Raw genomic sequence first — 26,769 nt, 5'->3', positions numbered from 1 at the left:
CAATTTAGGCTTCTTACTAGAGCAAGGTGTTGTGTCTTAACAGTTGAACTCTCTTCCTTCTGTTCTAAATCAGGGAAGAAAAAAGTAGCTTAAACCTTTGTTCAGTTAATTTCCTGAGGAAGTTACACAGGGTTTCTCCCAGCCCATGCATTGCCACCATACAAAAAGATTTAAAAAAAGAAGAAACACTCAGCAGAGGGTTGCATCTCACCAACACTAGTGTCAAACATTCTGGGAACACAGATTTGAGATTGCTTGATACCATTACAGAAGAGCCTAGGGTTTGGAGTCCCATAGTCAATCACAGCTGCATGGACAGAACAAAATTCATAGAATGCAGCTGTTTATGGGATATGCCCACATCTCATTGAACAGTTCTGACTAAGTGAAGAGTACATCCAGGTCATCCAATTTACATTGTATTTGCATGCCTCACCCCTTTAACAGCTCCACCCAAACCAGGAAACACTTAAAGCACAAGTGCTTCTCTAAACAGAATGAAACAGGTCAGATTAATGAAAAGCTCAAACAAGATAGCACCTATGATTCAAATCTCCTTGAGTTGTTTCCTTGAATAGATATCATTGTATTTCAAATAAAGTTTGCTGTATTCAACTCTGAAAACAAATGCTTTGGCTGAGAGCTGACTCCCAAAGTTCATGGAGTTATGCCATAAATAGGCCTATGCTAAACATACATTAAATATAATGTGAAGTTGTCCTGTAAGCCCCGACAAAGGAAAAATCAGAGCACTTTGCACATGCATACCCTACAGAGGGGAGATTTAAATCTTTTGGACTATCTGGAAAGCCCAGCTGAACTAGGCATTCTTGCAAAGATTAAGTCTTACCAGGAAGACCTCTGGCACTAGATGTGCAACCTGGGAACCAAACTACTTGAACCCAAAGGCACAATACTACTCACAAGTCATTTCCTCCTGTTTTATTGCTGAAGCACCAGACTGGATGTGGAAGAGGAATCTGTATTCACTTGGTTATAGAAGATAGAGCTTGTAGTTTCCACACACAATCATATGATCACAACTGGAAATAGGTGCAGAACAAAACCAAGCAAACCACAACTTAGGAAGTGCATCATCTTCAAAACACTTAAAATACAAATCTGTAAGTTCTGTCATTACAACAATTCACATAAAAATAATGTCATGTAGCACACAAGTGGGTGGAGAGAAACCTCTCATCACTGCAGTATTAACAGCACAAGGTCTATCAGTCATTGTCACATAGCAGCAAATCAAGTGTTTAATTCTGTCTTCCAATGAAACTCACTAACTTTGCTCTCAGGTCTTCTGAATGACCTGAGCAAATGACACCATAATTCACAAATAAGTACATATGGTTCATTCTCTCCCTTTTGCCATGCTAGGGAGTAACGTAGCTCGCCCTAAAATAAATGTAATATACACATCCTTTGTGATATATAGAACATTGTCCTAGTTCATTGTTGTGGAAACAAATGGTAAAACCAATTACATCAATGGAGTCAGGCTTCCCTAATTAGTGTAGCTTGTACGTTCTCTGATTTTTTTAAATAAAGTAATATCCTACTTCTCATTCATATATTTCAATTATAGGATATCCAAAGTACATTATGGCCTGCAAATACTAATGCCCTTTTAGCACCATTGTGAGTCATTGATTTAAGTCTTCATAGGAAAGAAAAATCATCAATTACTAGAGAACCAACCCTGCACCTGGCAGGACAGTGACCTTTCACTGCTGTGTTCCCAGTTACATACTGAGTTGGCCCAGCATTTCCCAGCAAATAAGGGTAGCCCCTCCCCATCAGGTTATCAGCAAAAAGGGCCAAGTTTGTTACTCCAGGGAATTACTTCACAAAACCTAAATAGTAGCAGCTTGAACCCCCGAACCAGCAATTTAAAGAAACTCCTCTGGGAAACCTGGCCAAGCAAGACTCCCCACTCACCTTAGCTCCAGAGTTCTAAAACAAGATTTTTATTTTATTTTTGGAATGAGGGGAAGCAAACTTGAGAAGGCCCCAGTAATTAACAAATCAATAGCAAATATAGGTAAGACTGTCCACTTCCTGAGATTTCTTAGCAAATAATCTTAACATTCAGTCCTCTCTCAGTTGTGAATTGTTAATTCCTGCTAACCACATCCTTATTTACTCACCATTTGTTGTCCAAGTTTGGTAGAGTCCAGAAAAAGAATCCAGAAGTTCTGACTCAAGTTGTTATTGGGTGCCTGGGAAGTTCCAGAAGCTCTTCTACTGATCTACTTCAAGTAACTTTGACTGCTAACCCCAGTGGTTTCTCAGCTCAGCTCAGCTCAGCAACTATGCTGTGTCACCACAGGCCAAAATGTGTTGCAGAACCAACTCTGAATAATCTACTGCTTAAAAGTTGCTTCACCTCCATATGCAACATTCAGAACAAAAAAAAAAAAAAAGCACCTGCATATAAAACCTACAAACTTTTTCTACTTTCAACACATAGGCCACAAACATTCAGTTATAGGTAGTATTGCTGGGACTCCCTTACCCAATTACACATGACTGACATTGTGGTCAGGGTGATCCCTCAGTCCAGGCTAAGCTGGTTCAGTTCTGTTGTTTTTGAATTTTCCAGGGAAGCTAATAGCATGTTATTGCCCCTAACTTCCAAACATAGCTGTACTTTAACCAAATGCCCCAAACCATCATGAACTTGAAATGCAAATGAGGTCTGACCCATTCAGCCATTTCCCCTGGTCACCGGAATGCTGGCAGACAGGCTCCTCCTCTGTGGAGTCCTCCTCCCTCTGGAGTTCTTGGAGGGGTGTTAATAACAGCGTATTCCTAAGGATTCAGGCCCCAGGGTTTCCATGGGCTAAGAGAGTCCAGAGTTCTGTCCATACCTGTACAGAAGTTATATGGTATTACAGTATACAAACAAATAACCAAAAATGCAATATGACAACATATAACCATAACAGTGACTATTCTCAGGCAATTGGTAACAGAATGGGTTTAAAATGGACGCTATTTAAATAGAAATAAATATGTCTGAACTCAAGAATGATTTTAATTTAGGAACACATGTCAAAGACAGTAACAGCCGTTTTTATTCTGACAGATTTAGTGCTTGTAAATGCAGGAGAGAAATCTGAGCCAGGCGAGCCACAATAGAGGTAGAATCTGCAGGACAATGTCATGTGAATGTGGAGAAAAGCTCATAACATGCTGATGGAAAGGAAGGATCAATTTTTCTTTGAGACAGCAGGGAGAATAAAGAAAGAAAAATGTCATTGTTTGTGTACAAGCAAGGCTTGGAAAACAAGATTGCATAAACCAGTTTATATAATTCAGTGGCTTGCTTTACAGATAAATGGGGACACAAATTGAAAAGAGATTAAATTACCAGAATAAAAAGCTCGTGGAAGAGACAAATCTCAGGGAGAGTGTTTTGAAAAGCTAAACAAAATGTTGGAAATGTCTAGGCGATAACTCCGTCTGTCTCTCTTTAATTGCTTAAACTTTAAGACGCAAAAGGGAGCATAGGACCAAGAAAAAAAGCTGAATGCCTATGAAAAAAAAAGTCACTCACCCTTCAGCAATGTTCCCTCTAATTTTGGGCAGAATACATTTTATGTGCAGATGTGTATCATGAGTAAAAACACACGCTGCTGGCTGTGGATGCTCTGCTAATCAGCTGAGTGGGACCTGAATCTCTCCTGGGCAGCTATCCAAGTGCTCAGCTTTAAGGGAACACTGCTCAACAGCCCAGTGGAAAAAGGTATCTGCTTTATGTGAGCAAAGAATTATTTGCAACACAGTAGCCAAGGGGAGTGGGTGCTGCCTCACTGACTGTAGGTAGTAGGGGTAGGTTATCCAGGACATAAACGCCAGAGAGCGCCAGTGTTTTGCAGCCTTTCCATATAGCTGAGCAACTTCTTGTTGAATCTCAAAAAGACCATATCATGCTTTTATTTAGGGGTAAGCCAAGAGCAGGTGAGGGAGTGATTAGGTTGTTATTTAGCTAGAACAGGCCTTGACTGCATGGAAAGGTTGTCGTGGTATGACCGAAGATGTCAATTCAAACCTTGTTAAACCAGTGCAATTCTGTGTGTGGACAATTTAGTATAAGCAGCGTTTGGTGGTTTAGCTTAAGTTGATGGGGAACAAGTTTAACACACACTGAAAAAAGGAAGGGCCACATAGCAGGGTTGCATTGATCTAGCTATACTGGTTGAGAAATGGATTTAAGTTAAACAGGAGCAACACTCTTATGCAGCAAAAGGTTTAGTCCCGATTTTCATCCAACCAGATAAAATCAAGCCCTTCCTTCCCTTTTTGCCTGCCTAAAAGCATATTTGACTACAGGATTTGTAATAATTGCCAGCAAAGTAAGGCATCCATGTCTTCTAAAGGCAACAAACTAACATCTGTGTTTCCAGGGCCAACACTCCACAGGCAGATGTAGCCAAAAAGGAAGGGATGAACCCAGTTGATATTTTTTCTTAACTTAGGGAAAGGTGGTTTTTGAAGACTCGTCTCCCATGCAATGAATACCATGAATTTTCCAGGACCTTAGTCCTCTCTATAAGCTGGCCTTAGATGAAGTATTCTGGATTCCGTTTTGGGTTAGGGCGGGAAAAGAAGTTTCTTCCTTCACTGTAACCTTAAGAGAATCTGTGCATAGCAGCTGACTCTATGAATGTCTTCAGACCTGGCTGAGGATCTGCCATATTCAAATGTCACTGTGTCACAGACTTTGCTTGAGCCGCATCATTTCGGGACTCAGTTGGAGCCATCGTTCATGAAGGCATATTCCACAGAGAGACTCAGTGTTTTTACATTCCCTTTTCTTGCGGCAGCTCTCAGAGAAAAAAATTCTCCCTCCACGAGTGACCATCAGGGACTCAAATGGAGAAGCAATAGCTGTGATATATCTCAACTTTATTAAGGCTTTTGACATAGTCCTACATGACAGCCTCATAAGCCAGGTGATCTAGATAAAATTACTGTAAATTTGGTGGAAAACATGTTGAAAGACTGGCTTGAATAACTATCAAAGTTTTGCTGCCAAACTGAGAGAGATGTGTCAAGTGGGGCACCCATAGGGGTCAGTCCTGGATCCAGAACGAGGCAATATTTTCACTAGTTACTTAGATACTGCAGGAGAGAATATGTTTATACAATGTGTGGGTGACACCCAGCTGGGAGGAGTTACAAGCACCTGGGAGGACAGGATTAGAATTCAAAACAGCCAGGTCAAATTGGAGAGCTGGTCTAAAAATCAACAAGATGAAATTCAAAAAAAGACAAAAGGGCAAAAATCCCTCATGTGGGAAGAAGAAGAGATCAAAACGCACAGCTACAAAATGGGAATACATGCCATGACAGCAGTACTGCAGGAAGGGATTTGGCTGTGATAGAGGATCACAAATTGGATACGAGTCCCCAGGGTGATGAAATTGCAAGAAAAGCTAATATCACTCTGGGTGAAATTAACACAAGTATTGCATGTGAGGCTACACCTACACTACTGCAGAAAGTCAACCTAAAGTACGTAACTGCAACAACCTGAATAATGTAGATGAAGTCGACATACCTTAGGGTTGAGTTACCGCGAGGTCTATGCCCCAAGAGGGTGGTGGGGGAAACTCTCCCATTGTCTTCCCTTACTCTTTTCGTCTGGGGTAGAGTAACAGGATTGATCAGAGAGCAATCTGCAGTCAGTTTGGCAGGTTTTCACTAGACCCACTAAATTCTTGCAGTACTGTATCCCGTTGTGGGCGCCACACTTCACAAAAGATGGGCACAAACTGCAGAGAACCTAGAGGACGGCAACAAAAGCTGTAACAACATCAGAAAACCTGACCTCTGAGGAAAAGCGTGAAAAAGAAAATGACGTGTTAAGTCTTGAGAAGAGAAAACTGAGAGACGACCTGATGACAGACTTCAAATATGTTAAGGACTCTTATGAAGAGGACAGCGGTCAATTCCATATCCATCGAAGCAGGACAAAGAGTAATCTGCTAAATATGGAAGTGGGAAGCGTTGGTGCACATCTTAAGATGATGATTAATGATCTGAGGATTGTTAATCTCTGGAACAAGCTGCCCAGAGATGTTGTGGAAACCCGGACATTTAACGGTTTTAAGAACCAGTTGGACCGATATCTGTCACAGTTGGTCTGGGTCTATTTGGTCCAGTGGCCCTGGAACTATTCTTAGGGTGGGGATTCTGAGGTGCGCCTGCCCCCAAACCTGTCCAAGCACCTCACTGCCCCAGGCTGGGGTCACCCGCAGACTTGCCCATTCTCCCAGGATGGACATCTTTGCTACAAAGGGCGTTCAGTCTGGGGGCATTGGCCACCCTAGCCACAACTGAAGGCAGCTGTGGAGTCCCAGGCCACCAACCAGATCTAGAGCAGCAGTGCAGCCTCGAGGGTCAGAGGCCTGTGCCCCACAGACAGCGGGTTGCAGAGCCTGAGGGGATGGTGGGTGGCAGGACCCCAGGAAGGCTGCCTGGTGGCCGTGTATAGGGCTGGTGGAGCTGGTGTTAGGGCCAGCTCCTAGGCATTGGAAAGTCATGTGGAAAGACTGGCGCATGTGAAAAAGCGCAGCATCGGTGTCAACACTTACAAGAACCCTGCCCAGGACCATCTCCAGCGGAGAGCGGTAATCCGTGAGGAGCTGGTGTAATTTGGGAGGTCCCACTGCAGCACAGGCAAGGAGAGGTGGAGAGGAAGAAAAGAGCGTCAAAAACTGCCCCGCATCCCTCTAAAGGCTACCAACACCTGCCCCTTCTGTGGTAAGGCCCAGTGCGCCTCAATCAGGCAGGTCAGCCATCAACGGACTCAAAAATAGGAGGGTGGTGTGAAGATGTCCTCCTCGTTATCGAGTGACCCTCAAAATTGGCTTCACTTCCCTTTCTGCTCTTCGAACCAAAAGGGTGGGAAACCAAATGTGTGTCTCACAGTTAGAACGCGAAGCGGGAGCCAGGATGGCCTGGTTCTACCCTAACCTCTGGCACCGATTTGCTGCGTGAGTGTCACCTTTCTGTACACCGCTTGCCCCCGCTGGAAAATGAGGATGGTGATTTTTACCTACCTCTTGTAAATCTGTCGAGTGCCTCTCAAAGTGTGTGCGAAAGCACTTCAGTCTCCTCAAGGCGATGGATGAGGTAAGAGCCTGTGGCAAGGAGCCCCTTTGTCTTGGTTCGGGTCGCTCGCTTCTGCCTCCGAGCTGTAGGGTCTGGGCTGTGATTACCCTGCTGTTCTGGTCCGTGGCTGGTCTCCTTCCCTGCTCTCTCGCTGTCAGCCTGGCTGTGGGAAGGGAGTCCCGCCACTCATCCCTCCCCAGCTCTCTTTTGAGCTTTCTCTCACCGCCTGATCTGCTTTTGGCTTCTTCTTAGATCCCTCACGATGTCTCTCAAACTCCTCCACCACCTCTCTGTTCTCCTGCCCAATTCTGTTTGCCTCAGCTGCTTTTAAGCCTGCGGGCAGTCGGCTCAGCTGGTCCTTGTTAATTGATTGCCTGCCACCACACCCTGTTGCCTCCACCTGGGAGCTTAATTAACTCTGTTCTTCCCCCAAGCCCAGTCTGGGTCCTGGGCTACCTTTCACCCTTCCACCTGGGGCCTGCTGGCCTGACCCTGTTGCAGAGCCTATATCAGAATTTTCAGTATGAAGAACAGGAGTTAGAATTCCACATATGTTTGAAAACGTGATGCCATTTACCTCTGTACAGCATTCCAAGGCCCCCAGGGAGCAACAAGTTCTTCTAACCAGGTGGAATTAGTCCACTACGTTGATTAAACTTAGCCTTTCACCTTGTCCTCATGTAGTTATATTGCTGAAAAAGTGAAAACGTGAATGAGACCACAAGCGAGGGACTCCAAGGTGGACTTATGCAAGGTGCTCGTTTAACAGCACACAGCAGAACAGAGAAGATCCTATCTGGAATAAGCTGCAGACAGAATTTGGCTGAGACACACCTGGGTTAACGGACGTATTTCCCGTCTCTCATCCCCCCGGCTAAGTCTGAAAGAACCCAAGGTGATATCGTCCCTGCCCAACCCATGGTTCACAACAATTCGGTAGTAGAATGAACTTGCAATAGCCAGTGTTGAGAATCAGTGGCTACATCTACACTACAGAGATCTTTCGAAAGAAGCTGTTCCAGAAGATCTCTTCTGAAAGAACTTCTTTTGGTCCACGCACAAAAAAAGCGGATCGAAAGAGTGATCTGCTCTTTGGAAAGAGGGCGTCCACACAGCCCCGCTCCCTTTCAAAGAGTGGGGTAGGCATAAAAAAAAATCAGGTGCCGAGAGGCCTGCTCTTTCGAAAGAAGGGCCCTGTGGGGCGTCTACACCCTCTCTCTTTCAAGGGAAGCTTTCGAAAGAAGGCATTCTTCCAGAAACAGGAGTGGAAGGGCACTTCTGAAAGGAGAGCTGCGTTCTTTTGATTTACGTTCAAAAGAACTTTTTTTGTGTGGAGATGCTTTGGGATCTTTCGAAGGAGCCACCGTCTTTCAAAACAACCTTTCACAAGTACTTGTTAGTGGAGATGCAGCCGGTGTGTTTGATTAGGGTTTTAGAGGTTGCCTTTCCATAGAACGTAGCATAAGGAAAGTGGCTGAACAAGTTGGCCTGAGCGACACTAGCCTCCTCCTTTCAGAAGGGGCATGGTAATAAGCCACGTCGGCAGAGGCTAATGAGGTGCTGCCATGAATATGCAGTGCCTCATTAGCATAAATGGCAGCCTCATGCATTTCAAAAGTGCTGCTTTCAAAACACACGCCGTCTGTATAGACAGGGGCCTTTCGAAAGGACCCCCTCGCTTCAAAAGCCCCTTCTTCCCATTTGGGTTTGAACTCCTTAAATCACAAATTGTTCTGGGATTGCTTATTCTCTGTGACATTTTAAAGCCCGCTGGTTAAACATAGCCAGGTGCAATGCATAAGGAGGCAGACAGCTGGAGCCACACATCCTGCAGTAAAGGAATGCTCAGGATTTCTCAGACTGCAGGTGCTTAGTTTGAAGAATGATAGAAAACAGATAAAGGACTTGCTAGGCAGAGACTGGGTTTCCTGCTGGCATTGTCCCTTCTATTCTTAGCTGAAGGAGCCACCTGGTGGCCATCCGTCTCCCCTGATTTGCAGCAGCACTACTTTTATGGAAGTAAAAGTATCAGAGGGGTCGCTGTGTTAGTCTGTAGCTTTGAGAACAACAAGAAGTCTTGTGGCACCTTATAGACTAACAGATATTTTGGAGCATAAGCTTTCGTGGGTAAAGACCCACTTCATCAGGTGCATGAGTTGCGGGGTGGTTTCAGAGGGGTATTTAAAGAGTGGGGTCATAGTAAGGGAAAGGGCCAGAGCTGACAAGGTCTATTGAGCAAGGTGGAAATGGCCCAGTATCAACAGTACTTATCAAAAAGGCAGTTTCTCTGCCCTGGGTGCTGATATCTCCCCATTAGGTGCTGACAAAGGCTCACATCCCTCTGTCTGATTTAACTTGATTTTTCCTCTTTGCCTGAAACTCTAGAGAAGCTTTCACAAGAACGTGGATGGAGGGCTGCCCGACTTCCAGCAGCTACGGCGGTGGTGTAATCGCAGGACAGCCAAGTCCTATGCAGGTTTACAGCCACAGAACTCCATGAAATCTGAAAAAGCACCAAGAAACCCAGGCCCGTTTCTCACTGAATTCTGAGGGCTTCACGCAATCAGACTATACCAATACTTACATAAGATCCTGTCCTGGCCAGCTGTAAAAATTAACCTTCCCCCTGAGCTCACTCATCTAAGGGGAGTATAATAACAAGAATAAGGGATTGCCATGGTACAAATCATAGAGTTCCCCTGCTACAATACACAGGGCTCAAAAAAAAAAAAAATGGTGCCCCAGCCTCTGTTTGTCAGAGGCTGGAAAAGGAGGACAGGAGAGGGATCGCTTTTGTGATTCCTGGTTCTGTTCACTCCCTCTGAGGAATGTGACATTAGCCACTGTCGGAAGACAGGACGCTGGGCGAGAGAGACTTTTGGTCTGACCCAGAGTGGCCGTTCTTATGTTCACAGACAAAGCCTATGGAACACGAATAGTGAAATCAGCAATTAGCAATAAATCGTCAGCAGTGAGCTAAATAGTTAATAAATAATGAGAGTTACCCTACTGATTTGTCCTAAGCTTGTTTCTCGAGGTCAAAGAATTCACACAGATCTGTGTATTGGGGAGAGGGGGGCATCAGCATGGGAAATTAATGAGTTGGTTCCTGGCTGACTGACAGTATTTTTCAGGCTTTTCTTTAAAGTGGGTGGTTGGTTTTTTGCCTTTTTTCTTTTTTTTTTGCCCTTCACCCATCCTCAGAGCTAGTGTGTCAGACTCTCTGACCTACTCCAGGGCTTGCCAGTCTTCTCCTGGAAGGTGGCACTGTTCTGAGCAGGAATGGAGGTGTGGGAAGAGGAGGATTGCGCTGGAGACAGCTGTTCTGTCCCATTCAACTCCTCTGATTGCGTCTCATTCATAGAATCACAGGGCTGGAAGAGACCTCAAGAGGTCATCGAGTCCATCCCCCTACCCCAAGCAGGATCAACCCCAGCTAAGTCATCCCAGCCACGACTATGTCAAGCTAGGACGTAAAAACCTCCAGGGATGGAGGTTCCATCACCTCCTTAGGCAACGCATTCCAGTGCTCCACCACCTTGCTGGTAAAGTAGTTTTTCCTAATATCCAACCTACACCTCCCCCTCTGACTTCAGACCATTGCTCCTTGTTCTGCCATCTGTCACCACTGAGAACAGCCCCTCTCCACCCTCTGTAGAGCCCCCGTTCAGCAAGTTGAAGGCTGCTATTAAATCACCCCTCAGTCTTCTCTTCTGCAAACTAAATAAGCTCACATCCCTCCGCCTCTCCTCATAGGTCACGTGCTCCAGCCCCCTCATCATTTTTGTTGCCCTCCACTGAACCTGCTCCAGCACATCCACATCCTTGCAATACTGGGGGGCCCAAAACTGGAAGCACTACTCCAAATGTTAGAGTAAGAAGAGGGTCAGGGCGAAAAAGGGAGGCAAGATCAAATCAATATCTTAGATGCCTATATACAAATGCAAGAACTATGGCTAATAAGCAGGAAGAACTGGAAGTGCTAATAAAGAAATATAACTATGACATTGTTGGCATCACAGAAACTTGGTGGTATAATACACATGATTGGAATGTTGGTATTGAAGGGTACAGCCTGCTTAGGAAGGATAGACAGGGAAGAAAGCAGGGAGGTGTTGCCTTATGTATTTAAAATGTACACACTTGGACTGAGGTGGAGATGGAAGTAGGAGATGGACGTGTTGAGAGTCTCTGGGTTAGACTAAAAGGAGTAAAAAAAAACAAGGGTGATGTCCTGCTAGGCGTCTCCTACAGGCCACCTAGCCAGGTGGAAGAGGTGGATGAGGCTTTTTTTAAACAGATTTGGTGGTGATGGGGGACTTCAACTACCCAGATATATGTTGGGAAACTAATACAGCGGGGCACAGACTATCCAGTAAGTTCTTGGATTGTACTGGAGACAATTTTTGATTCCAAAAGGTAGAAAAAGCTGCCAGGGGGGAAGCTGTTTTAGATTTGATTTTAACAAATAGGGAGGAGTTGGTAGAGAACTTGAAGGTGGAAGGCAGCTTGGGTGAAAGTGATCATGAAATCATAGAGTTCACAATCCCAAGGAAGAGTAGAACAGAAAACAGCAAAATAGAGATAATGGATTTCAGGAGGGCAGATTTTGGTAAACTCAGAGAGCTGGTAGGTAAGGTCACATGGGAAGCAAAACTGAGGGGAAAAACAGCTGAGGAGAGTTGGCAGTTTTTCAAAGGGACATTATTAAGGGCCCAAAAGCAAGCTATCCCGCTGTGTAGGAAAGATAGAAAATATGGAAAAAGACCGCCTTGGTTTAACCAAGAGATCTTTCATGATCTCAAAATAAAAAAGGAATTGTATAAGAAATGGAAACAAGGAAAAATTACAAAGGATGAATATAGGCAAACAACACAAGTATGCAGGAGAAAGATTAGAAAGGCTAAGGCACAAAATGAGCTCAAACTAGCTACAGGCATAAAGGGAAACAAGAAGGCTTTTTATAAATATATTAGAAACAAGAGGAAGACCAAGGAGAGGGTAGGGCCACTGCTCAGTGAGGAGGGAGAAACAGTAACAGGGAACTTGGAAATGGCAGAGATGCTCAATGACTTCTTTGTTTCCGTCTTCACTGAGAAGTCTGATGAAGGAATGCCCAACATAGTGAATCCTAGTGGGAAAGGGGTAGGGTTAGAAGTTGAAATAAGAAAAGAACAAGTTAAAAATCACTTAGGAAAATTAGATGTCTGCAAGTCACCAGGGCCTGATGCAATGCACCCTAGGATACTCAAGGAGCTGATAGAGGAGGTATCTGAGCCTTTATCTATCATCTTTGGAAAATCATGGAAGACAGGAGAGATTCCAGAAGACTGGAAAAGGGCAAATATAGTATCCAGCTATAAAAAGGGGAATAAGAATAACCCAGGAAACTACAGGCCAATCAACTTAACTTCAGTGCCAGGAAAGATAATGGAGCAGGTAATTAAAGAAATCATCTGCAAGCACTTGGAAAGTGGTATGGTAAGAGGAAACAGCCAGCATGGGTTTGTAAAGAATAAACCTTGTCAAACTAATCTGATAGCTTTCTTTGATAGGATAACGAGCCTTGTGGATAGGGGAGAAGTGGTAGATGTGGTCTACCGAGACTTTAGTAAAGCATTTGATACGGTCTCTCATGATATTCTTATTAAAAAACTAGACAAATACAATTTAGATGAGGCTACTATAAGGTGGGTGCATAACTGGCTGGATAACCATACTCAGAGAGTAGTTCTTAATGCTTCTCAATCTTGCTGGAAAAGTATAACAAGTGGGGTTCCGCAGGGGTCTGTGTTAGGACCGGTTCTGTTCAATGTCTTCATCAATGATTTAGATATTGGCATAGGAAGTACGCTGATTAAGTTTGCAGATGATACCAAGTTGGGAGGGGTTGCAACTGCTTTGGAGGATGGGGTCATCATTCAAAATGATCTGGATAAATTGGAGAAATGGACTGAGGTAAACAGGATGAAGTTTAATAAGGACAAATGCAAAGTGCTCCACTTGGGAAGGAACAATCAGTTTCACACATACAGAATGGGGAGAGACTGTCTAGAAACGACTACAGCAGAAAGGGATCTAGGGATTATATTGGCCCACAAGCTAAATATGAGTCAACAGTGTGATGCTGTTGCAAAAAAAGCAAACATGATTCTGGGATACATTAACAAACGTGTTGTGAACAAGACACGAGAAGTCATTTTTCCTCTCTACTCTGCGCTGGTTAGGCCTCAGCTGGAGTATTATGTCCAGTTCTGGGCACCGCAGTTCAAAAAAGATGTGGAGAACCTAGAGAGGGTCCAGAAAAGAGCGACAAGAATGATTAAAGGTCTAGAGAATGTGACCTATGAAAAAAGGCTGAAAGAATTGGGCTTGTTTAGTTTGGAAAAGAGAAGATTGAGGGGGGACATGATAGCAGTTTTCAGGTATCTAAAAGGGAGTCATAAGGAGGAAGGAGAGAACTTGTTCTTCTTGGCCTCTGAGGATACAACAAGAGGCAACGGGCTTAAACTGCAGTCAGGGAGGTTTAGGTTGGACATTAGGAAACAGTTCCTAACTGTCAGGGCGGTCAAACAGCGGAATAAGTTGCCAAGGGAGGTTGTGGAATCTCCATCGCTGGAGATATTTAAGAACAAGTTAGATAGATGTCTATCAGGGATGGTTTAGCTAGTACTTGGTCCTGCCATTGGGGCCGGACTCGATGGCCTCTTGAGGTCCCTTCCAGTCCTAGTGTTCTATGATGTGGCCTCACCAGTGCTGAATAGAGGGAAACAACAACCTCTGTAGATCTGCTCAAAATGCTCCTCCTAATGCACCCCAATATGCCATTGGCCTTCTTGGCTACCAGGTCACACTGTTTTACTCATATCCAGCCTCTCATCCACTGTAAGCCCCGGGTGCTTTTCTGCTGTCCTGCTGTTTGCCACTTGGTCCCCAGACTATAACAATGCTTGGGATTCTTCTGTCCCAGGCTCTACACTTCTCCTTGCTGAACTGCATCAAATTTCTTGGGCCCAATCTTCCAATTTTTCCAGGTCACTCCGGATCCTCTCTCTACCCTCCAATGTATCTGCCTCTTCCCCTAGCTTGGTGTCATCAGCAAACCTGCTGAGGGTGCAATCTACTCCGTCATCCAAGTCATTAATATAGATGTTGAACAACACTGGCCCCAGACTCTGCACTCAAATTCTCACGATTCCCTTTCCTTTCTCTCCCTCCTGGGTCCTCCACCCTGATTTCTTAACCCACTGGGTCTTCTGTCTCTCAAACTACCTCACTCCCCAACCAAAGTGGTGGTGGGGCGTCCAGTTCTTGTGGAAACTTAGGAGAACCTGGCCAAATCCACCAACAGACTATTGTCCCCTCTGCAGTGCTGATGCCAGCAGGTGGCACCCACACGCTCTTTTCCCTGAAAAGCTGCCGGTCGGTAGTGCTTGAGAATTTCAAAGCATTCTGCCCATGTCCTACAGCTGCCAGCATTGTATTTCAAAATGGTTATTCATGGATATTAACATGCAGCACCTACATTTGAGGAGGGGTATTTCTCAGTGCATTCTGCAGACTCTCCCAATCTGGTTGTATAGAGATGAAAACGATAAAGGCCCTTCTCCTTTAATAAGGGACTATTGGCAACACGATGAGCAGTGTGATAAATTCTGACACACGGGGACGGGGGCAGCTAGAGGTTGTGCCCATTTCGCAGATGAGGAAATGGAGCCACCAAGGGATTAGAGATCAAATTTTCAAGAACGGGCTCTAATTTCAGGTAGCTCACGTTTCGGGGGCCCACCTCACAGGCCCAGATTTTCAGACGGGTTCAGGATGCTGGATGCCTTCTGGCATGTTAAGGCAGATCGTTTTATTCATCTCGCAAAACGTGAAAGCTCTTTAAAATCTGGTTGACTACTGGGGGAAAAATGGCGAGGAACAGAAATAGTTCTGCCAATTCAGCATAAATTTGTCTCGTTTTTCTTCCCCGTTGCTTTTTTGTTCAACCTTTGTGTGAAAACAGGCTCTGTTCTTTCACAATAGAAGCTGTACCTCCCTGGTCCAGCACCCTTGGGACCTCAGTGGTCCCAGCCGAGGGATTTTGCCGGACTAGGTGAGGTAAGTGCCCCTGTCCTTCCCGGTGTGGCTCACCACCACAGCCAGCCCCAGTGTTCCAGCCCCACAGGGCTGCTGTGGAAAGCCAGCACTCCAGCCGTGGTCCCCCACAGGGGGCTGCCAGGGGACGCCATCTCCAACCTGGCCTCACTGCCTCCCTGAGGGGTGCCCCCTGGTTGCCCTTCTGGCCTGATTCTCTGGTCCAGGAACATCACTCGTGCTTCCAGACCAGACAATGCCAGTTTTTGGAGATGCAACATGTAGTTTCTTCTGCTGCAGCTGCTTATTTCCGTTGTGATGTCACAAGCCTACACTTATGGCACCATAATCGTCATAGCAACTAACTGCGGTGTTTCCTCAAGTAAACAGGGAGTTGGCACTTCAGCTGCAACATGTGTGACAATTAGGGACTCTTTTAGGGATCCATGTTCCTCGGATCAGTTCACCACGGCCCTGACCCTTCCGCAGCCATTGACACCAGAATAGCTGATTAAATGGGAACACTTTCCACCCAGTTGGCATTAGCAGGAGTGTCTATACACTAGGTGGAGCAATGCAGAATTAAGTTCCCTCTTGCATGCAAATGTGAACAACGGGGAGAGGGGAAGAAATAGATACGGAACTATAAATTGGCCCAAAGAGAGACTGGTCACTCTTACGTTGGTATAAAGTGTGAGCTGCACTGAAGTCAATTTACAGCCAACAAGCATCTGGCCCAATGCGTGAGCTGCTCCATAAAGCCCCGTTGACTCTTCAAACGAGGGATGTTGTTCTCAGGCTCACTCTTTGGGGCAGGGACTGGGATCATATTTTTGTTCTGCATTTGTACAGCACCTGACACAATGGGGTCCTGGGCCAGGTCTGGGGATTCCAAATACTATGGTGACCGCAGTGGATATGTCTCTACTTACCAGAAGACCATAGAATCCTAGGGCTGGAAGGGACCTCAGGAGGTCATCGAGTCCAGTCCCTTGCCCAGAGCAGGATCAACCCCAACTACACTATCCCAGCCGGGGCTTTGTCAAGCTGGGACTTAAAAACCTCTAGGGACGGAGATTCCACCACCTCTCCAGGTAACACATTCCAGTGCTTCACCACCCTCCTGGTGAAATAGTTTTTCTTAATATCCAACCTAGACCTCTCCCTCTGCAACGTGAGGCCATCGCTCCTCATTCCGTCATCTGTCACCAATGAAAACAGCCTCTCTCCATCTTCTGTACAATCCCCCTTCGGGTACTTGAGCGACTCGATCACAGTTGGCTTCTGGGGTTGGACTTAGCACACCCAGTGAGGCCACACTGAATCGAACCATCCAGGCTCTACCATTGACCCTGCTACTCCTCACTGTCACAAGGAAGAAGGGAGGTCAACAGGAGAGATTTTCCCATCAATCTCCTTCTGTGCGGGCCACCATAAAAATCAGTCTATAATATGTCAATTCCAGCTACTTTTCCACATAGTTTAGCCCTGGCCAATAATAGGTTTGGAGCGGGATATTTTGACAGACATTCCAGGCAGCTAGAAATCTCTGGAGACAGAAGTGCTAAAGACATTAGGCAAATGTTATATCCCACCCCCACCAAAATTAGATTCACCTTTCAAATGACATAGGTGTCTATATGGCACTTCCTAGCCTTACAACAAAAGGGTTTTGAGCATGGGAACTCCTAACAAGCAGCTGCTGATTACAATCACCGTCCCTTTCCTGGGTTACTTTATGCTTTCTGGACCCAGAGATGTGCTTTGCCCAGGGCTAAAAAAATGTCTTTTGATTTAATTTGCTCAGCACCTTTTCTCACCATGAATCCCAACATTCAGCAAATGTTAGCCACTCCTCCCAAGGCCATTTTGAGGTATCGCTCTGGGTTCACGGAGGGGCAATCAGGCATGAGTCGAATGACTTGCTGAGAATCAGAGAATTAAGACTGGGCTACAGGTACAAATTAAATCCACCTGTCTGCATTGCTAAAGGCAGTGAAAAATTCTGTGCACCATGCAACATAGTAGAGTTGGCCTCACTTCCAGCATGGATGCAGGTACATCAATGCAAGAATTATTCCATCAGTCTCGCTATCACCTCATAGAAAGGTGAATTAATTAGGGCCGGGGCTACCCAACAGGCAATTAGAGTAGCGAAAATACGAAAAAAAAAAAAAAAAATTCCCAAGAGCTAAGGCCATGGCTACCATTACCCAGAAGATCAATCCACTCAGGGTTGATATTCTGGGGTTTGATTTCACGTGCCCGATAGGGACTTGTGAAACCAACCTATCCTTGTTATCTCGAAGAGTAAGGGAGGTCGATGGGAGAAACTCGTCAACCTTCTTCTGTGTGGATGGCCAGGTAAGTCGATTTCAGATAAGTCAGTTCTAGCTACGCGATTGCCATAACAAGAATTGTGCATCTGAAATCGACTTATTTTCCTAGTGTAGGCCAAGCCTAAGCGAAAGTAAGAGGACTTTGCTATTGACCCAAGAACCACCTGCCCAAGACCATGTGCTTTTTGCTTCAGAGCCAGTTGTGTACTTTTTACTCCCTTCCAGCAGTTCACTCTGTTCCCGGGAGCAGGGAGATGACTCAAAGAGGTAGAAAGCCTGGAACAGGGGTGAGGGCTGCCTCGGGAGGTGTGTGAAGTTCCATAAGGAGGTGGTGCAGCGCCCTCGGCTGCTGGGTCTCAGGCTCATGCATCTCATTAAAAACACAGAACTATGTTACTATTTTTACACCTGTGTATTCACATTTATATACCAATTCATAACGTTTAGGTCGGTGTTTGTCAGGATGGTAGGAGACAAGTTGCTTGATCGTTGTCTTCGGTCCACCCCCTCCGGGGCACCTGGCACTGGCCACTGTCGGCCGACGGGATGCTGGGCTAGATTGACCTTTGGTTTGACCCAGTAGTGGCCGTTCTTATGTTCCCCTGTACATTCTACAGACTTACTTTCTTACACGTGCCGAAAAAGAGTTTGGTTTTTCCATGTGAACATAACCGAGATTTCCATCGGTTTGGGTTACGTTAGACAGGTTGGGGGCGCCCTGGGAAGTGCAGGGATAAAAAGCAAGGCTCAAAGCAAAAAGTTTGCTCACCCCAGCCTAGAAACCCTACCAGTCAACACTGGTCCAGGCCCGGCACTCTCACAGTCCTTTGTCCAAAAGAGCTTTCCAGCCCTGCCGATAGACGGGGATAACTTTATGTGACTTCAGTGTCATTTCACAAACTTTACCTTAAGCTGGCGGCCGGGGGCCCTCATTTTTAAGAGGAACCAGCTATTAAACAGAGAGAGGCAACACACGGTGAATGAACAGCGGACACTCGGAACAGCTTAAATTCCAGATGAATTCACCCTAGTTCGTCTCAGTATCAGTGGTGTCCCACGTGTCATTCATACAGTGTCCTGACAGAGAGGCGGCCAGTTGTACCAAACTGCCCTGGCAGACAGCTTGAGCCTAACAGATTTATTTGGACCTCGGTGTTGGTTGGCCAGAGCAGCTGACAAAGCGGACTCCAGCCCATAGAAGTCTGGGCCCAAATAAATCTGTTAGGCTCTAAGGTGCCACAGGACTCCTTGTTGTTTTTGCTGAAACAGACTCTCGGCTATCTCTGAAGCTTGTCACCGTCCGACAAAGTCAGGGGGTGCCTCCAGGTCCCAAGCAGAGAAGGGTTTGACTGAATGTCCACACTTCCTTTGCCCTGCCCGGCACGGACATAATTGACGACAACCTGCTGCGGGGCTGTGTGTGCCAAACATGCAGCCTTTCCTGCACCCACTTGGCTACCTTTCCTTTCATCCCACAGACAGGGCTCTCTCCCCGCACTTGCTGTCCAAGGAGCACCACTTACACCCTAGTCCTTAACTCCCCAGTCACACCGCCTCCTCTCTGCCACCCGTCCGGCCCCTGGACATCCTTCCACCCATACCGCCTTTGCCACGAGCTCTGTTCCAGGTGTCTGAGGGTGGAGCTGCAGAACGTACCCTTCCTCTGGGAAACAGAAGGCCCCAGGTGCTATCTGGAGTGGGGCATGTCTTGGCACAGGTGGACATGGCCAGTCGGTGCAGGCTGGAATGGGGCGTGTCTTTGCATGCAAAATAAGAACCGTGGAAGATCAGCCCTGACTGGGTGGATCTGCTGAGTAGTGTAGATACACCCTGAGTAATTGCTCTGGCTTTATAGCTGTTGAAGTGCAGGGAGTTTGGGAAATGAAAACCATCACGACCCAGCCCAAACTAGAGCTATTCTGCTGGCTGCCATCACATGAACGTTTAAAGGACTATAGGTAGTGGAGTGAAGAGCTGAAGCCAGTTTTCCTGGGCCCTGATCTGGTTCTGCACACAGCAGATAAAATTCTTCTCACAGATGTTTGAGTGATTCAGGCAAACATCACCACCAAAGTAGGCAGGGCTTGTGGCAAAGGGGGGGAAAAGAAAATTAAAAAGCGGGAGTGATAAATTTTACATTACACAGTTCGCATCCTTTCCCAACATGAAAGCAATTCCTTGCTGAATTCCTAGATAATCTGCATCTGTTTAATTTTGAATGAAAAGGAATCTGCTAAATTAGTGTAAGACAGTGTTTCTCAACCAATGGTAGGTGTACCCTTAGGGGTACACCAAGGTCTTCCAGGGGGTACATCACCCATCGAGATATTTGCTGAGTTTTACAACAGGCTACATTAAAATCCACTAGTAAAGTCAGTACAAGCTAAAAGGTCATTCAGACAATGACTTGTTTCCACCTCTCTTACATATGCTTCTTATGCCTTACGCTGAAATCATAGAATTCTAGGGACCTCAGGTGGTCAAGTCTAGCTCCCTGCCTAAAGCAGGATCAACCCTGACTAAGTCATCCCAGCCAGGACCTTGTCAAGCCAGGACTTAAAAACCTCTAGAGGTGGAGATTCCACCACCTCTCTAGGTAACACATTCCAGTGCTTCACCACCCTTCTGGTGAAGTAGTTTTTCCTAATATCCAACCTACACCTCCCCCTCTGAACTTCAGACCATTGCTCCTTGTTCTGCCATCTGTCACCATTGAGCACACTTTCTCTCCATCCTCTCCAGAGCTCCCCTGCAGGAAGTTGAAGGCTGCTATCAAATCGCCCCTCACTCTTCTCTTATGCAAAGTAAATAAGCCCAAATCCCTCAGCCTCTCCACAGAGAATAATAACTTCTCTAGATCTGCTGGAAATGCTTCTCCTAATGTACCCCGATGTGCTGTTATCCTTCTTGGCTACAAGGGCACACTGTTGACTCATATCCAGGCTCTCAACCACTGTAATCCCCAGGTCCTTTTCTGCTGCACTGCTACTTAGCCAGTTGGTCCCCATCCTGTAACAATGCTTGATATTCTTCCATCCCAAGTGCAGGACTCTGCACTTCTCCTTATTAAACCTCATCACATTCCTGTTGGGCCAATTGTCCAATTCGTCTAGGTTGCTCTGGACCCTATCCCTACCTCCAACATATCTACCTGACCGCCTAGCTTAGTGTCATCTGCATATTTGCTGAGGGTGAAATCCATCCCCTCATTCAGGTAATTAATAAAGCTGTTGAACAGTACCGGCCATAAAACTGATCCTTGGGGCATTCCACTTGAAACCGACTGTCTGCCAGACAATGAGCCATTGACCACTACCCATTGGGCCTGTCCGTCAAGCCAACTTTCTGTCCAGCTTACAGTCCATACATCCAATCCATACTTCCTTAACTTATGGGCAAGAATGTTGTGGGAGATTGTATCAAAAGCTTTGCTGAAGTCGAGGTATATCACATCCATGGACTGCCCCATGTCCACTGAGCCAGTTACCTCATCATAGAAACTAATCAGATTGGCCAGGCATGACTTGCCCTTGGTGAATACATATTGACTACTCTTGCGCATGGCCCCTGGTTGGTTCCTTCAGCACTTGGACCAGGAAATTGTCCCCAGCATTCTCTAAAACTTCCTGGATTGTCTGAGCGCTACTGTATTGGTCTCCCAATTGATTAAAGTTTCCCATGAGAACCAGGGCCTGTGATTTGGAAGCTTCTCTTAGCTGTCTGAAGAAGTGCTCATCTACCTGATCCGGCAGTCTATAGCAGACACCAACCACATCACTTCTGTTGCTAAGTACAACGTTTCTATTCCAGTTCATTTATTTGATCATAAGACAGTAGAAAGTCAGCAAGTTTTCAGTTGTAGTCTGTGATATTTTTGCATGTTTTCATAAGTAAGTGGTTTTTAAGCGAGGTGTAACTTGGTGGTCTGCAAAAGAAATCTGTCTCCCGAAAGGGCTACAGTGATCTGGACAGGTTGAATGGCACTTGTTCCAAGACCTCAGCTTACCTTAGGACCCTGTTTCTGAATAGGTGGTGTGCATCCCCCTTAGGGATATGCGAGAGAAGTCTGGGTATTTAGGGTGTTGCTTATGGGGTTTTTTTGAGAAGGAGGGAACTTTATAAAAAAGAGTTGAGAATCGCTGGTGGAAGAGATATGGAAACCTATGAAGGAAGGAGGGAGTCTAAGTGAAGTTAAATCTTTAAGAAGAACGAATCAGTGCAGTGTTGTATCATATAGACACAAGTAACAAGCAGTCCTGTAGCACCTTAGAAACTAGCAAACGTATTAGGTCATGAGTGTTGCTGGGTAAAACCCAAGAAGTGGCTGAATCTCGGGTAAACCCCATGAAAGCTCAGGACCTAATAAACATGTCTGTCTCTAAGGTGCTACAGGACGGCTTGTTATTTGTGAAGCTACAGACTAACACGGTACCCCCGTGAGACAATGCAGACGCCCATACTCGAGGGATATCAGGGCTGGTGCTACTGGATTTTAGAGGCAGGGTTAAAAACGGCCCTTTTAATTTGCCTGCCCTTATTCTCCGCACACATAATTAAATAGTATCGGAGGGGTAGCCGTGTTAGTCTGGATCTGTAACGGCAACGAAGGGTCCTGTGGCACCTTACAGACTAACAGAAAAGTTTTGAGCATGAGCTTTCGTGAGCACAGACTCACTTCATCACTCACAGAAGCTCATGGAAATCAGCATCTTCCATGAGCAGCATCTGATGAAGTGAGTCTGTGCTCACGAAAGCTCATGCTCAAAACTTTTCTGTTAGTCTATAAGGTGCCACAGGACCCTTCGTTGCTATAATTAAATAGGAGAACCTCAGCGAGGTGCAGAGCCTCCATCTGGATCCACGGAAGCCCACTGAGCACTGCAGGGGCGTGAAGCTCTGTCCACGTGCGCCAACTGCCACATCCGGGCAGAAGGAGGAATCAGGGCTCACGTCAGCCAGGGCTGCATTTTGGTTTTGAGTCGAAACGCTGTGGGGCTCGGCTGCAGGAGGGTTGATCCTGGTGGGACATGATGGTTTGAGCTGAGCTTGGCATTGGACTTTGGGGTTCTTTTACAGCAAAGAATCCAGGGGGTCACAGGCGTTCAGTGGCAGCACCAGGGATGAAGAATTACTTCAGCAGAATTCTGGCCATGGTGGTGGCTTTTCCTTGGTGTCTTCTATGGCTTGTTTATGCCCTTGTATGTCAGATGGCTCTTGTGGTGCAGAGCTGTCAAACAGACCTGTAAGGGGGGATCATTACCACGGGCGCCTCTGCAGCAGAGCAGCCAGAACGCAGCCAGCTGGTGTTATTTTAATTTCTCAGGGAGGCACCAGAAGATTACACATTAGCTGCTTGAAATTCTCATATGCAATGGACTCATTAAGAGCAACAAGAAGTCCTATGGCGCCTTGTAGACTAACAGGTATTTTGGAGCATAAGCTTTCGTGGGCAAAGGTGCCACAGGACTTCTTGTTCTTGAAGATACAGACTAACAAGGCTACCTCTGTGATATTAAACCTCATCAAGGTTTCCCAGCTGTTGCTCGCAGCACTGAATGCTTAGTTGCAACCTCTGTGTGATGAGAAGTAATGACTCATTCCTCTACACTCCGCTGACCTAAATTAGTTCTTGGTCATCAATTGCAAGTCGAAGGTAATGTTTATACTGGTGTTGTTACAAAGCTGACCCCGCAACACATTTCTAGAGAAGACTTAACTCAGTGGAACAGGTGTAAGTTCAGAGGGGGAGCTGCATTAGTCTCTACCTTCACAGAAAAAACAAGCAGTCCTGTAGTACCTGAGAGCCGAACAGTTTTATTTAATGAGCTTTTGTGGGTAAGATTCACTTCATCAGACTCTGGAGCAGAAAGGCGTAAACAAGGTATGTATTTGCATCTGAGCCCGTTCAGGAACCATATATTTACCCTATTTAATCCTTTCTGCTCCAGAAGTGATGAAGTGGGTGTAAGTTCAGAATAGCTTGGAAATCAGTGGAGCTGGGTAATGCTTTCAGTATAATCCTGAAATCTGGGACGGAGTTGTCAAGGGCTCGCAACCTGTCTTGAGTTGCAGGAGCCTGGCCCATTTATGGGTCTGTGTGACACCAGATGATTTCAAAAGAAAACTTCACTTTGCAATACCAATTTTCCTGTGCCCTGCTGGAAAAGGAATTTCAGCACTGCCCAGAGAGCTGGTTCCTACCCAGGGTTTCCAAGGGTCTGACTCAGCCCCACCTTCTTCAAAAATTTGTTTTGGGGGTGGGGACGTAGAGTTGTTGCTCAATGCTGTGTCATGACAAGGATGTTGGCACACAATCAAAAAAATGAGGCGGGAACCCTACTCAAAGTGCCGCCTTGAAATTAAACACGGACTTGGGACGCATAATAGCCAAAATACAGGCTTAAAACAGAACGCCCACTGAAGTCAATTCTCTTTCAAGTCTATTTCTCTTAGCTTCAGCCAGCGAGGGATCGGACTCGCCAGGGTGGAAAGTAACTTGTTTCGTACAGGTACTGTCAGGCCGGGATGCTTTCACGGTAGGAGGGTAGGGAGAGTGGCACAGCAGTAGCTGTAAGGTATTTAAGTGTGGGGTGGGGGAGTTTAGGGTGGGAGGAGTATTAGGGTGCAGGGGGCTCAGGACAGGGGCCGGGGTTGTAAGAGGCACAGGAGTTGGGGCAGGAACTTGTGAGCAGAGAGCTCAGCTGAACGGTGGTACGCCCACAGCAGGTGTTTCTATTAGTGGTGCATGTCCTCACAGGCTTTGGTGCATGTAATAAAATTTATTCTGCACAAGGATGGGGAAAAAAAATTAGCAGCAACCCTGGTGCTTTCTCTGCTCTGTGTCGTCTGATCACCTGGCAGACTTATTCCTCGCTCGAGGCAGAAAACGCTGCTCTCTCTCTGCTATTATGTGCAACTAATTCCCGAGACAGCTGCATTTCCAGAGGTCTACCAAGAGGCAATCTCCATTACAAAGGGAATCACCGGCGCACAAAGGCAGCAGAATAGAGCTGGCTGCAACTGAGCGAGGAAATTACTGCCTCCCTCTGGAAACGTGTTACAGACCTGTGCTCGCCGAGGTCTGATCGGCTACCCGAGACCAGGCCAGGCTGCAGTGCTCCCAGAAAGTCCCCCTTTCCATCCAGTCCCTGGGGAGAGAAGAGAACCACCGGCGGCAGGATGCTGTCTTCCCTGCTGCCATGTCTCCCGCTTCCCAAGCCCTGGAGGGGCTCCCTCATGAGGTACAAGGCAGTTACAGGTGCATCCAAGAGTCACGAGTTTGGTCAAACTCCTGACATGAACTTAAAAGAAGCAGATTCCAGGCTCATTATTTCTCGCCTGCTATTTTGTGTTAGGGCTACACGCCAGTGGCAAGTTGATGACACTGGAGCTGTGCCACTTCCTGTACATCCACAGGGTTTTCCTCTCTAGCTCTTTATTAGTGTTCCCTGCAGGCCAGGTGCCTGGGGAGCCACGCAGGAGAGATTCAGGTGCCACCCAGCTGATTAGCAGAGCGCCCAAAGCCCGCAGGGAGTTTCTATTGGTGGTGCACATCCACACAGGCCTTGGCGCACATAAAATTTATTTCACACATGGGTGGAAAAAAAGTAGAGGGAACATTGCTCTTAATCCACCTCTCCTAGAGGCAATCGCTAGATCAGTCGCACGGTGATGAACATGCGCCTCGCAGATGATTCATGTCCCTAAAGCGGCACTCGTGAAGCGTTCAGGTCCCCTCAGCAGGGCTTATCCCGCCCATAGGACAAGCGTACCTAGACTCAAACCTCCGAAAGCCAGGCAATACCATCAGAGCAGTAGGGGGCTGGCCTGGGCCATAAATGGGGGAGTCAATCAAGCCGAATATTAAAATAACCTCCTCACCAGGGAGCCTGGATCTGAGGGTCCCCACATGACTCCAGGTTTGCCCTGGTTACTGCACACCAGAGGCTCTGACAACAGCTGTGGCTTATAGAGCCATTAGACATTCAGAGATGCTCAACACCGGGGGCTGAATATGGAGACCCGCCCCCCTTGGTTGAGTGACCCCCACTTTCGCAACCCAAACATTGCCCCAGTCCCTGCTGTGGTACACCTGTCTGGACAATCTCCCTCTGCGGTGGACTTTAGTGCACTTGGAGCACAAAAGCTCTCTTTAAATGGGGCAGGGGGTCTCATTGGCTGCCCCCTACGACAGCTTGAAAAAGCACTGCAGGTCTGAGAGAAAATGCAGCTCTCAGTCAAGTGGAACAGGCTGAGGTGAGCCCAAAGGACGTGCCAGCCCTGGACCAGCCTGGTTCTACCTCGGCTGGTCTCCAACCCCCTTCACTCAGTGCCCCTTTCAGAGGGGGCCCAGGCCACAGACCCAGAACATCCCCTTCCTCCCATGCACTTGGGTAAGTCCTGCAAAAAGTCTCCCAGCATGGAGCACAGTTACCACAGCTTTATCCAAGCCGCAGCTGGCCCTTCCTGAGGGGCTCTCTCCCTCCCCACAGCCACTTACCTGCGGCAGGGCCTCCTTCACTGGCTTTCCCCATTGGCATCTGCCTCAGGGCCCTGCAAGAATCTCCTTACACCCTATAGTGCCTGCATGCATCTAGCCTAGTGCTAGTTCCCCTTTATAAGCCTCAGGTGCATTCCCTTAAGCCTGCTCAGGCAGCAGACCATCCCACTAGCTCCTGTGAGGCCCATAGGCTCTGAGGCAGGTGTATGGGGGAAGTGTCTTCTTTGGTTGTTTCTCAGCTGTGGACCATGCCAGTATGGTGTGGGGGTTTTTTGCCTCTAATTTACATAGGGCTGTGGCCCTTGACCAGGGGTCCCTGGAAACTGCCCAGGAGCAATTTAGGTGTTCTCCGGCTGCTTGGCAGAGCTCCCTCAGCAGGCAGCTTGCAGTTCTATTGGTGGAGCACAGCTGTACACGTCTTGGCGCGCGTAACAAAATTCATTCCACACATGGGTGGGGAAAAATCAGCGCAAACCTAGCTCCTGGCCCAAAACCAGTTCCTCGCGGCGAGTCTAGGCCAAACCAAGTCTGCCAATAATCAAAGGGCTTCAGTTCTGCCCAGATTTCAGGCCAGGGGGTCTTTAAATCAAGTCAAGCTGAAGTGAATTCCTTCCCTCCCTTAACGCCGCAAGGCCAGGACGGCGCCGGGTTAGGGGGTTAAACCCTCAGCGGCGACCTGGCAGAATGCACTGACCGCGTCGGGGGTTGGGGGCAGTT

General features: G+C 46.8%; 1 long non-coding RNA gene across 1 annotated transcript; it reads right to left on the bottom strand.

Moving 5' to 3' along the window:
• Nucleotides 1–5,762: 5,762 nt before the first annotated feature.
• Nucleotides 5,763–7,203, bottom strand: LOC142019146 (uncharacterized). The gene is made up of 3 exons (XR_012646996.1): nt 7,080–7,203; nt 6,612–6,685; nt 5,763–5,800 (listed from the first exon to the last, which is right to left on the bottom strand). It is a non-coding gene; the product is annotated as an uncharacterized LOC142019146 (long non-coding RNA).
• Between the last annotated feature and the right edge of the window lie 19,566 nt (nt 7,204–26,769).

This window comes from Carettochelys insculpta, chromosome 11 (assembly GCF_033958435.1).
Source record: "Carettochelys insculpta isolate YL-2023 chromosome 11, ASM3395843v1, whole genome shotgun sequence".
NCBI classification, from domain to species: domain Eukaryota; kingdom Metazoa; phylum Chordata; order Testudines; family Carettochelyidae; genus Carettochelys; species Carettochelys insculpta.
This window is presented reverse-complemented; position numbering and strand designations above follow the sequence as displayed.